The sequence below is a fragment of the Ostrinia furnacalis genome, unplaced genomic scaffold (genome assembly GCF_004193835.3).
Source record: "Ostrinia furnacalis isolate ACB-3 unplaced genomic scaffold, ASM419383v2 OfSCF4654, whole genome shotgun sequence".
Lineage (NCBI taxonomy): Eukaryota > Metazoa > Arthropoda > Insecta > Lepidoptera > Crambidae > Ostrinia > Ostrinia furnacalis.
Window position 1 is genome coordinate 206107 of NW_021134893.1, and position 13452 is coordinate 219558.

A 13452-nucleotide genomic window follows, 5' to 3' on the forward strand; every position below is an offset into this window, starting at 1 on the left:
TGATAGACGGATTAGGATCAGTCATAAAAAGCATCTCAGGAAACCTAGATTATACAGATGCTGTGCGTTACGATAATGCTCTTAAGTCTTTACAAAGTAACGAAGAAAAATTAGTTTCAGAATTTAACAGTCACATAAGTCTAAGTAAAGAATGGATGACTGAACACACTAACATACTAGAGACTATTTCTAAAAATCAAATAAAGATTGAGAACGTACTTAATCTAATTATTAATAGCGAAGCAAGTAGAGATACAGATTTAGTAAAATACGCCCATCTGGCTCAGTTACTTTTAATCTTAGGAGATAATATAGAAGATCTTGCAGAGGAGTTAGTTAAGTTAGAAAACCTCTTAGCATTTATCCGTGCATCGAGCACGCACCATTCTATGTTAAGTTTAGAAGTTTTAAGATCAATGTTAGATAAGTTAAAGACTTTATATAACAAAGACGAAGTTATTGAAGTCAATCTTAGAGAATATTACGATATTATAAAACTAGGTTCTTACTACACTAAAAATAAAATAGTTATAGTGTTCAAGATTCCGATCGCTATCCCACATTCCTATGATCTGTATAAATTAGCCATTGTTCCCAATAAACACCATAATGTTCTCATCCCATCCTCTCCTTATATAGCAATACATAGAAATGATTTCATCTACATAGAGACAGAATGTCCGAAGTCCAATACTTGGTATCTCTGCGAGATAAGAATAAACTACAAGCCACAAGATCAAGTTGACTGCATCCAGACTCTCATCGCTACCCAGAAACTGGACATCACATGCAAGCTCACCACGGTTCTACTCGATCGAGAAGCCCTTGAGCAACTGGACGACAAACACTATGTAGTCAGCTTCCCAAAACCAACGAAGATCNGTCATCAAATTCTCCATCACAGGACACACACATGCAAAATGTAGATTTCCCTAATACACAGTCTACCCCAAACTCCCCGAGTCATAATATAGCACAAGAAGAAAGAGCTGCAAATGGTGGCAATGATACCCAACTAGATACACTAATTCAAAAGTTGACAGACGAGTTACAAACAGCTCTAATAGAATATACCGGAACAGACCCAACTACGAGACCTAAACTACCAAAACTACGCGAAGACAAAAACCTCTATCAAATACTGTATATATTTAACAACCACATTCTAAGCAAATTTTATTCCACAGACTCAAACATAACTCACATACATACCTTAATATATTGCACGGCTTTTGTTATTTGTAAACACCTTGGACATAAAGTTGAATCACCAATAGGACACAAACGTAACTATAAACAATCATCTAAAAAACCAGCATGGCAAATTAGGATTGAAAGAGATATAAGTAAACTAAGAACTGACATAGGGCGGGTAACACAATATATTGCGAATGAAAACATATCCGATAAGCTGCGTACAAGAGTTGACATAATATTTCAAAAATATCAAATACATTCTACCCATGAAAAAAATAACAGCAGACCTGAAGAATTTCTTGACACACTCAAACAAAAGTTAGCCCTTAAGGCACAAAGACTAAGAAGATATAAGAAAGCATTACAGCGCAAAGAAGATAACCAATTATTTTTGAAAAACGAAAAAATATTCTACAGAAAAATATCAGCTAAAGTTACTGACGGAGAAAATACAGAACAGNTTTCATAAAAGAGAACAACATCTTGTGTACGTGTTCGTGTACAGCCAAACTTTTGAACGTTTTGATATCATATATTAATATAATTTGGCATAATGAGTTTGGAATGTTTCTTGCATAATATTACTTTTCCATGATGCCTATAACATAATGTTTTGATTTAAAGTGAAAAATAGGTTAAGGTGCGGCGGGGGGGGCCCTTGGGCCACCCCTAAGCCGCCTATTTAGTTTTATACACACATAAATGACCTCGTATTAATCACATTTACCAAGTCATGCGGTAATTATTCATAATAACCGGCGATTATTCATAATTTTCACATTTATCACTTTGACCGTAACATATGCATTAAAAACATTATCCAGAATAGCAAATCTAGAAACGGTACTAACAGCTTACCACGGATATGTCTCATCTAATTTAAGATACGGAATTATTTTCTGGGGCAACTGCACCGATAAACTGCAAGTTTTCAGAGCTCAAAAGAAATGCATCAGAGCTATAAAATCCTTGAAGTGGAGGGACAGCTGCAAACCACACTTCAAGGAATTAAAAATACTAACTGTACCCTCGCTCTACATTTACGAGACTGCGGTCTTTGTCAAGAGAAATCTACATCTGTTTCCCACTCTATCAAGTAGACGTCAAACCGCGTTAAAAGGAAAAGCTTTTACTGTATGACTCCTAAAGTTTATAGTAAATTGCCAAAAAAGTTAAGAGACGCCAGCTTGAACACTTTTCGCAAAGAATTATTGACCCTTTTAATAAGAAAATCATGAAAAAACTACTAACCGGAGTATTATTAACTTCACAGTATTAGAGTAGGCGCACACCGTTGATTTTTAGTTGGCCGATAGTTGTTCCCGATTTCAAATTGTATGAAGAATCGGCCAAATCGAATCGGCGTAGTGTGCGCACTCCCATACATGCTAATACTGATCAACAGCCCGACTAAACTATTGGCCGACGAAAAATCAACGGTGTATAAACCAGAATAACATGGCTATAATTTATGACGATCTGTGTAAACTTTTCACGCGGGTGAAGCCGCGGGCATAAGCTAGTGCTGTATACAAAAATAAATAAAATAATTATACATTGTTTTATTTCAACCAGGTCGCCCAGGTCGTCCAGGCAGACTTGGCGGTAAACTAGGAATTCAACAAGGAAGACGTGGTAAGTGTTGATTTACTATTACTTACTTAGGGTGAGTTGCACCACCCTATTTTAATCATGACTTTATGTATTTTGTATATTATGTTACCGTAAAATTGTGAATTCCGTCAGATTATAATCTGATGTAGTTAAATTACAATCTAACCTAACCTAACCCACTGTTAGTTTACAATCTAACGCGTTATATTATAAACTGACAGAGTTCACAATTTCACGTTGACATTTATAAGTACAACGTGCTTTTGATTTCCTGGAACTCTAGGGTATTAATAAGACCACTTCAAAGAATGGAATGGCATTACATTTTTTGTTAAATTCAACAATTTTTTTCGACTTATTTTTTCATGCTAAATTATTTAAAAACTTATTTTTTCATTGAAATAATTTATAATTTACATACACTTATCAATAAAACGTCTGCACAAAAAGACTAGGTGACAATTTAGAAAAAAAATCTAGATTGATGATAAGTACTAATCTAAATCAACTAAGTATCTTCTAAATCTAGAATCCACAATATCTTCAAAAATATGCTTTTAGAAACATATTCCTAAGACTCTTTAACTAGTTTTTATTTATAGAATATACCCCTAAAATTTCCGGAAAACAAAAAGAGCACCGCGTACCGGAAAACGCAGCGTGAGACGTCCACCTACAAGGTGGACTGACGACATCGTAAAGGTAGCAGGGAAGCGCTGGATGCAGGCCGCTACCAATCGATCAACGTGGAAAGCATTAGGGGAGGCCTATGTTCAGCAGTGGACGTCCTATGGCTGAAATGATGATGATGATGATGATGATGAAAAAGGGCACGTTAGTATGACAGATTTTTGACGTTTGTCAAAGTTAAAGTAAGATGGTGCAACCCAGCCTGAATATTATAAAGCTGAAGAGTTTGTTTAAATGCGCGCTAATCTCAGGAACAACTGGTCCGATTTCAAAAATCATTTTGCGTTGGATAACCGATTTATCGAGGAAGGCTTTAGGCTATAAACATCGCCCTACAGCTAATAGGGGCGGAGCAGTAAAGAAAAATGATGCAAAAGCGGGAAATATTACTCAAACTACACTCGGCATCAAATAAATCGCACCTCCCGCGACAAGCACTTTCAAACGTATGCATCCCCACTTCCCACCAATATTGGCACCATTTAAAAGCCTAGTTCTTAACTCCATTTCATTAAAGGAAAGGTTTTTACCCCAAAAATGTGTCTTTAGAAGGATCCAAGGTCACTTTTTCAAAAAATAGGACAACTTTTATGGTTATAAAACTATTAAGTTGGGATTAATTGCTATCCATCTGTTAAAGAGGACACGTGTGATCATTATTTTTGGTTTTATAACCATAAATTTTGGTCTAATTGATCCCAGAGGTAAGCCCAAAGTGAGGTCTTTATTCAAGTCACATTTATGGTATATGCTAATCACTTATTAAGAAATTAAATGTGTTTTTCTTAAAGGATATTTATTGGGCTTTCAAATAACACCAATATTGTTGGGGTACCATGATTGTGTCAGAAGAAAATCTTTGAAGTTCGCATCGCGGAAGGTGCGGTTTATTTGATGTTGAGTGTATTTCCAGGCGTACGAAGTCGCAAGCATAGTTAGTAAATAAAAAGGAGTAAGCTATCGTAAGCAAAATTCTTGATTTATTTTGGAAAGAATTAGAACTCAAATTCGCTGCAGCAAATAATCAGTTCTGTCGTCTAACCAAACATAAAACATGCAGCGCTGAATCACTTAGGTAGGTACTTAGGTACTTGAATGTCTTATAATCGCTAAAGATTGTCAATATGTGGGGAATCCCCCAAGCTGCGAGGAAACCGAAATTATTGACGTAGGTAGCATTTATTATCAACACGGAAAGGGAATAACCGTATCAACTCGAGGCGGTCAGTATTCTGTATGAAACTCCATACTGCAACGCTCACTTATCCGCACCGTAACGTAAACGTCTCGCCTCGCCATTAAAACAATAAAATCTTTTGTAGAATTATTTCCGATTTAAAAGCTAATTCTACTGGACTATGCCACCACTGGTCTAAATTGAATAAAATATTTTTGATTTTGATTTTGAGATTAGTGCGTTGAAGCAAACAAACTCTTCAGCTTTATAATGTTGTTAGGTAGGTATAATAATAATATGAAGTTAGTTCATTTTAAATCATTTATCTGTTATCATAAGTTATCTGTGATAACAAAAGGCACAGTCTTTTGAGTACAATCGATAGGTTTTAAACAAAAACATGTTTATTTTTCCTAATCTTTTGGATTTTTTCAAGTTATTTATAACTACTGTCCGCCCGCGGCTTCGCCCGAGTGGTAATTTGTCTGTCACACAAAAACTTTATCGCGCGCGTCCCTGTTTCAAAAACCGGGTAAAACCTATGTCCTTTCCCGGGACTCAAACTATCTCTATGCCAAATTTCATCGAAATCGGTCCAGTGGTTTAGGCGTGAAAGCAAGACAGACAGACAGAGTTACTTTCGCATTTATAATATTAGTATAGATTCTTAATCTACGAGTAACTCCAAAAGAAATAGTGACCGAATTTTGCTTACTTTTTTGGGTTTAACTATTAATTTTTTTTTTCAGACATCGTCCACGCTTTGGAGTCAAGCATGAACTTGAAGGTGTTGATTCTGCCAAATGGCAGAAACCAGAAGAATTGCTTCTGCACTTGCGACAGCGACGGACCCCCGAAGCTAATCCCTGTGTCTTCACTGCCTTCAGAAATCGCCATTGACGGATAGAATCGAAAGTAGTTGTACCTTAGAATAAAAACAGATGGATAGTACAACTAGCACTTCGTTTAATGTGAGACAAAAATCATAACGTCATCCAATGAAAATGAAAAAGAGCTGTATCGTATTTAAGACTTCTGATTAACACATAAATTATAGTTTACATTTAAAGGTTTCGTCTAGTGCCGGTTTTCTATCCTTATCCCTCCGTCAACTGTCAAATTTCAATGTATTTGGTCAAAATATCTCTAACTCCACGGAATCCATGAAAAATCAATAGAACTGAAACACCCACGTTCTATTGATAAATTATGTCAATTTTTCACTCGACATTGGCAGAAATAAGCCTCCCAGAGATTTGGTTGCCACTAAATAAAATACTAAATAACAGAACAGACACAAAATAAAATTCCTTCACCTGACGAATTAAAAAACTACTGGGGGAAAATATGGGGAATCGACGCAGAATATAACAACCAAGCGGACTGGATTAGAGAGGAGGAAAACAAATGGAAGGATATTGAAGAGATGGAGTTCCAAGACATCGACGGAGAAGATATACAGGCAGTTACGCGAAAAATGAAGAGTTGGAGAGCTGCCGGGGTTGACGGAATTCACTGTTTCTGGTATAAGAAACTTAACAACCTACATAACATCTTAGGAAACACTATCACTGACGTTATAAAGGAAGAAAGTAACATGCCAGCGTTTTTAACCAAAGGAATCACTTATATGTTACCAAAAAGCCGCAATACGGAAGACCCCTCACAGTACAGACCTATTACGTGCCTACCAACCCTTTATAAGTTAATAACATCTTGTATCACCAATAAACTCAATACACACATAGAACACAACAACATCCTGTCCGAGGAACAAAAAGGCTGCAGACGAAACCATCTGGGCTGCAAGGAACAGCTAGTTATAGATTCAATTATTCTTAAACATGCTCACAAACGAAAGAAAAATATTAACATTACCTACATTGATTATAAAAAGGCATTCGACAGCGTACCGCATTCTTGGTTAATTAGAGTTTTGCAAATATATAAAGTAAATCCAACAGTAATAACCTTCTTGGAAAATGCCATGGCAGATTGGAAAACCTCTCTCTTTTTAAACAACAATTGCAACACCATCAGCACAGAAGAAATCTCTATCAAAAATGGCATTTTCCAAGGGGATTCTTTAAGCCCACTATGGTTTTGTCTTGCTCTGAACCCTCTCTCAAACTTGCTAAACAATTCAAATAACGGTTACAAGCTAACAAACACCACATCCATATCTCATTTAATGTATATGGATGACATCAAACTCTTCTCAAACACAGAACAATCCATGAAAACCCTAATAGCGTTAACAGAAAAATTCAGCAAGGACATTAATATGACGTTCGGTCTTGACAAGTGCAGAAAGCTCAGAGTAGTGAAAGGTAAAGTAAAGCCTACAAGTAACAGCAACGACTCCAGTAATTTTGTAACAATGGACGAAACAGAAACTTACAAATACCTCGGCATTCAACAAGATAAGGGAATTCACCACGTTAAAATAAAAAAAGATCTAACACTTGAATATTTCCGACGCCTTAACTTGATATGCAAAAAACAACTTTACGCAAAAAACCTTTTTAAAGCCATAAATACATTTGCGGTACCAGTGTTAACATATTCATTCGGCATTATAAAATGGACCAAAACAGACATCAATAAGTTAGAAATTAAAACAAGAACTACACTTACTAAGCACAATTACCTACATCCTAAATCTGCAATACAAAGAACAACACTTAAAAGAGAAGAGGGGGGAAGAGGCCTGATAGATTTAAAGGTATTATGGGAAGGACAAATAGAAAGAATGAGGAGTTTCTTCCTATCAAAATCAACATCAAGTCAAATACACTCAGCAGCAACAGATTTAGATGATAAATATACACCACTTGACTTACATGATAACAATAAAGAGTTTTTAAGCAAAAAACAACAAGAAGCGGATAAACTAGCAGCATGGCGCCGGAAAGAACTGCACGGTAGACATCGTCACGACCTTGAACAACCTCACATAAATAGTATTGCTTCCAACAAGTGGTTAAAACTAGGCGCTCTTTTTCCTGAAACTGAAGGTTTTATGATAGCAATTCAGGATCAAGTCATAAATACCCGCAACTACAGAAAATACATTATAAAAGACAAAAACCTTACCACTGATAAATGCCGCAAATGCAACCGACAGTCGGAAACAATCCAACACATCACAAGTGCTTGCCCAAATTTAACTCAAACAGATTACACCCATCGTCATAACCAAATTTGCAACATTATACACCAGAAGCTAGCATTCAAACATAAACTTTTAGCCGGAAAACCACTGCCATATTACCAATACAGCCCAAAGCCAGTGCTGGAGAGCAGCACCTGCAAGATATACTTTGACCGTGCCATACTTACCGATCGAACTATACACAATAATAGACCAGATATCACCTTAATTGACAAACAAAATAAAACAGTACATATTATAGACATAGCCGTTCCCAACACACACAATTTGCATAAAACCATAACAGAAAAAATACATAAATATACCGAGCTTAAAGAAGAAATTTTGAAAATATGGAAAATGGAAAAAGTATACATTATACCGTTGGTGCTCTCCAGCACGGGTGTCATCCCAAACCACTTGCTAACTGCCCTACGCAATTTAGACATTAAAGAAAATATTTATATGACTATGCAAAAGGCTGCGATTCTCAACACCTGTCGTATCGTCAGAAAGTTCATGCAGGACGACTCCAACTCCGCTATCAATTCTGAAAACTTAACTCACTTGGCATGAGCCCGTGAGTTATGGTTAAAACCGAAGACCATAGGGACTTCGAGTAAAAATAAAGAAAACGTAACAATAATAATAAAAATCTCTACGGTTTTCGAAGTTTTTACAGATTCATGTTGTTTTTATGACTATTTTAACAATTAGAAAGCGTAAACGCATCAAAAATTGTGGATATTTGATCAAAAACTGATTGAAATTGACAGTTGAAATCCAGATTTGGACAAGGATTGAGTATGGGAAACGGGCGTTAGTGAGGCAAAAATCATAATGTCATTTAAGTTTTCATTATTGTTTGAATTTGTCAACTGTCAGAATTTAAGCCAGTGGTATTCTTTAAAGTGCCTTACTTTTCTTGCATTTACTATTAAGTATCTATCCATCTGATAGAAATATCTCGTTTTGTATGTAATAGTTTATTTCTAATACATTTAATGTATCCAGGTTTTTAAGCCTTGAAAGAATGTAACACTTACTTTAAAAATAAAATGCATATATAAGTATTTGTGTCAATATTGTTTCAATTACTAAAAACCCTAAACCTCGCAGATTTTTAGTCGGCCTAATTATGTAGTTTGGTCGTGTGATTTGTCTAAAGAATCGGCCGATGCCAAATCGGTGTAATGTGCGCACTTCCATACTGATTAACAGCCCGACCTAAGTATCACATTACTACAGAGGACTAAGCACACTTATCAACCCGGAAACGGATCGTAACCGTATCAACTCGAGGTGGTCAGTATTCTTTGTACGAAACTCCGTATTACAACGCACTTATCCTCACCGCAACGTAAACGCCTCGACTCGCGGGGTTGTCAGAGCGGCGGAAGGCGATACGGTACCTTTCCGGGTTGATAAGTGTGCTATGACCTTTAATTACCCATTGTTCTAGTTCTGGGCTCGATTCCCAATATTATTAAGGGCTGAGTGTGACTCACTGTGAGTTTTCATCACGATGTAAGACGGATTGTACAGCGGAAACGTTCAAGAACTAGTGAGCGCGTTTGATGTACTCACACTCAGCCCACTGGTATTATTGCCAAATCTTTCTGCTCGGTTTCTTGGTTTCAATCAGCGAAAATCAGCTCTTTGCACAAATCCATACTGTCCGTTTAAACAGCTAGTTCAAACGAAGTTGTAACGTAAACGGAGCGCAATAATTGCGCCTTTGTGTAAGTAAAAGCTGAAAGAAAACTTTATCTCAAACGCAATTCAAACCACGAACATTTGCTGTGTTTTAGTAATTGTAGTTTAAATAATAAGGTGCTTGGACTTNGTATGTAGTTGGTGAGCAGGTTACAACCTGTACAGTTCATGACTGATTGCGCTCCCCGACTTGGCGAAAGAAAGTACCTACTATGGTTTTATTTTGTAATTGTAGTAATATATACAAGTTATTGATTAGACAAATAGTTAAAAATAGCATATTTTTGTGATAATAGTGACTACTTGTAAGTAAAGGCTTTGGCGTAACGGCTTAACGAACTTTACTGACACAATTGTATCGACGTGGGCCCTACAATACCATATGCGTATTTTAAGTTTCTCGTAATATTATTAATTTTTCATGGTTTCCGCACCATGTTTCCGATTTTAAACTACGCTACTATCGCAGAGATGCTCAATGCATCTGGGGATGAGAGCGATGACAACGACAAAAGCTAGTTTCGACTACTTCAGATGAACTACTCCTCTTCTTCTGATGAAGGCTCAGAAATTCATGACGATACATACCTGTGAGTATGCAAGCGACATAAGTAGCAGACGATGCCCTTCAATCGTCAACATCTTCCAGGAGATGCTGTTGATGATCCAGGAGATATTAAAACTCCATAGGAATATTTCGAGCGCTATACAGTGTGAGTCACGTTAAAGTGTACATATGAAAATAGATAAAACTAGACCTGTTTTTATCGACAAAAAAGAGGTCAAAATTTTTTTGAGATTTTTTTTAAATTTTTTATAGAATTATTTTTCTTCCAATTACTTATTGTAAAGAAAACGTAATAACTTTTAAACTAAGCGGTATATCCTGATAAAATAAAAACAGTAATAATGCTAAATAACAGGCAATACTAAAAAAATACATAAATTACACAAAAAAGGCCAAAAAATAATAAAAAAATATACTTTTTGAAAAAAATCTGCTTAAAAATTCGTGTTTTTTAGGTTATTTGATAAATTTCTCCAAAAAATGCCCCTATAACCGGTGGTTTTTATTACTTTGTATTGTTTTCTATCGTATTATCTTTGTAAAACCTAAAATCGCATGTCTCTATCCCTATCACAACATTTGCTATGATCGTTTGAACAAAGGCCTGCCACAACATTATTCTCCGCTACAGGTAGAGACAATTTTAATTTTAACTAAAATGCTTATTTTACTTCGAAATCTTTTGTTTTTATTTGAAATCTAACTTGTCTTTATCAAAATTACAAATCTAGAGCCATTTTCAGTTTTGTTGTTAACGAAGCGTTGNCGCCGGGTCAGCTAGTAATAAATAGATGAATAAGGCTTTATTTAGGCAAAAGTTAGCGCATACTTATACAATAACAACATTTTAGGTAAACATTGAAGTTTTTTTAGACTTGCTTTTATAGAATTGTTTGCATTTTGCCGCATAACAGAAAGAGTATGAATAGGTAATATTTTTATCTAATATATTATGGCTTATTTTGCTAAGTCTTCTACCTAACTTACCTGAATCCAATCCAATTACAGTTAAATAAATAAAAATCAAGAACCATTTCAAAGCGGTTATAATTTCTTTAGGTACTTCAACTAGATACTGAACTCAGATTTTCTCTATCTCAATTAAAAATAAATTAATTTCTTGGCTGTTACACAACTTAATTTGTAACTTAGCGGATTAAAAATAAAATAGGGTTTTCTTTTAGTTCAGAGCAAAACTGGTACTTAAAGATGAACAATCGAAAAGTTATCATTAAAAAGATGTTTCTTAAGAAAAAGCCAATGGAACTGCTCATCACGTTAAAAATATGTCTGTCATGCAAAAAAAAAACTGAAGGATTCTTGGACGGCTTAAACATGGAGTGCAGGTGCGGTTTTATTCCCCAGTCGATGAAGCACCTGATGTCGTGCCTTAAGTGCCCAAGCAACTGCACTCAGGAGGATTTGATGAGTGCTACTGACAACGCCACTCTTGTGGCGGAGTTTTGGGCTAACACTATGTAGGTTTGTTGTCAACACGAAAAGAAGAAAAACTGAAGGATATTGACCTCTAAATCTCTCAATGTCACAGTAAACGATTACTCCGCTACTTACATTTATTATTACCGTATGAGTGTGACTTTCTTCAAAGTTAATTAAACTAGGTACTCAGAGATCACAAGGGACCCAAATGTGTGACTCTATAATTCACGATCCCAGACAAAGCAATTCCACTCTAATGGCTTGTTTTACAAACCTAGCTTTCCACTTTCCGAAAGTCTATAAAGTTCATTATGTATTTAACACACTTCTGAATGATTGAAATAACAATCGAGGCCGAATATCCAACCCCAAACTTTTCTTATTGAGTTATGCTCTCAGAAAGTTTGAATATCTTAGTTTCCAATACGATGTTATTCTTTATGGAATAAATAACTATGACTATGATAAAGAACAACCGTAGTGCGAGTGTAACACGCGCAATGAGGGTTCCGTAAAAACTTCATCATCATCATCATCATCTCAGCCATAGGACGTCCACTGCTGAACATAGGTCTCCCCAATGCTTTCCATGTTACCCGGTTGGTGGCGGCTTGCATCCAGCGCTTTCCTGCTACCTTTATGTTGTCGTCGGTCCACCTTGTGGGTGGACGTCCCACGCTGCGTTTCCCGGTACGCGGCCTCCACTCCAGAACCTTGCCGTACCGTATAAACTTATCGTATATATTTTATTGTAACATCTTCCAAAGAATTCACCTTGAAAATTCGATATTATTATAAATACCTGGAAATTTTTACTTAAGTCCAAATAAATATCATTTGGTGTTTTGGTGGTTTGCTCAGAAAACGTTAACCTGAACAAATTAATTTATTTTTACATAGAGGTAAGTTCATGGAATTCATTACAACGTTTTATAAAAAGTAAATGTAGGTATATAAATTCAATTAGGATTCTAATTTGCTCCAAATAACGGTCTGTTTACGAAACAATATTCAAATTGAATGTCTATATCGTGGTTAGCACAAATGGAGAAAGGTGCAGTACTTAAACTTCAAGACGCCATAGTATTTTCTTTAGTATGGGACGTCCACCCATAAGGTGGAACAACGACATCATAAAGGTAGCAGGAAGCAGGAAGACGCTACATGGAAAGAATTGGGGGAGGCCTATGTTCAGCAGTGGACGTCCTATGGCTGAGATGATGATGATGATGATAATATGTAGTATACTTGTATGTAGCAACAAGGTTCTGGAGTGGAAGCCACGTACAGGAAAACGTAGAGTGGAACGTCCATCCACAACGTGTGTCTAACACGACCTCATAAAGGTAGCAGGAAGGCGCTGGATGCAAGCCGCTACCAATTGGGCGATGTGGAAATCATTAGGGGAGGCCTATGTTCAGTGATGACGTACTGGCTGAAAAGATGATGATGATGATTTGAAAATGTTCGTTTTGCAAACATCCGATAATCATAGGCCTCCTCCAATGATTTCCAAATTGACCGGTTAGCTTCCAGTTCTTTTCTGCTAGCTTTATGAGGTCGTCTGTTCACTTTGAAAATCCTTTTTTCATATTTTCTGGGAATTCTACTGTTAGATTTAGAGCGCCAACTGCTTAAACTTTAACTGTGGTTTACGTAAGTAATAAATTAATGTTTAATGGTATAACTGAGTAGTATGCGTTACCAACAATGATGTTGAATATGTATTCGCCGTGATTAATATTTAATAAGCTGTATAAATAGCATGAATAGATATTTGTCTTCTTTTCTGGCTTTCATCTATCAATCTAATTTAGAAACAATGGTTTCTACCTTTCTATAAAGGGTCGCTTTTCAACAGCAGTTTCGACCGAAAACCAGAGTTATGTGTTTATT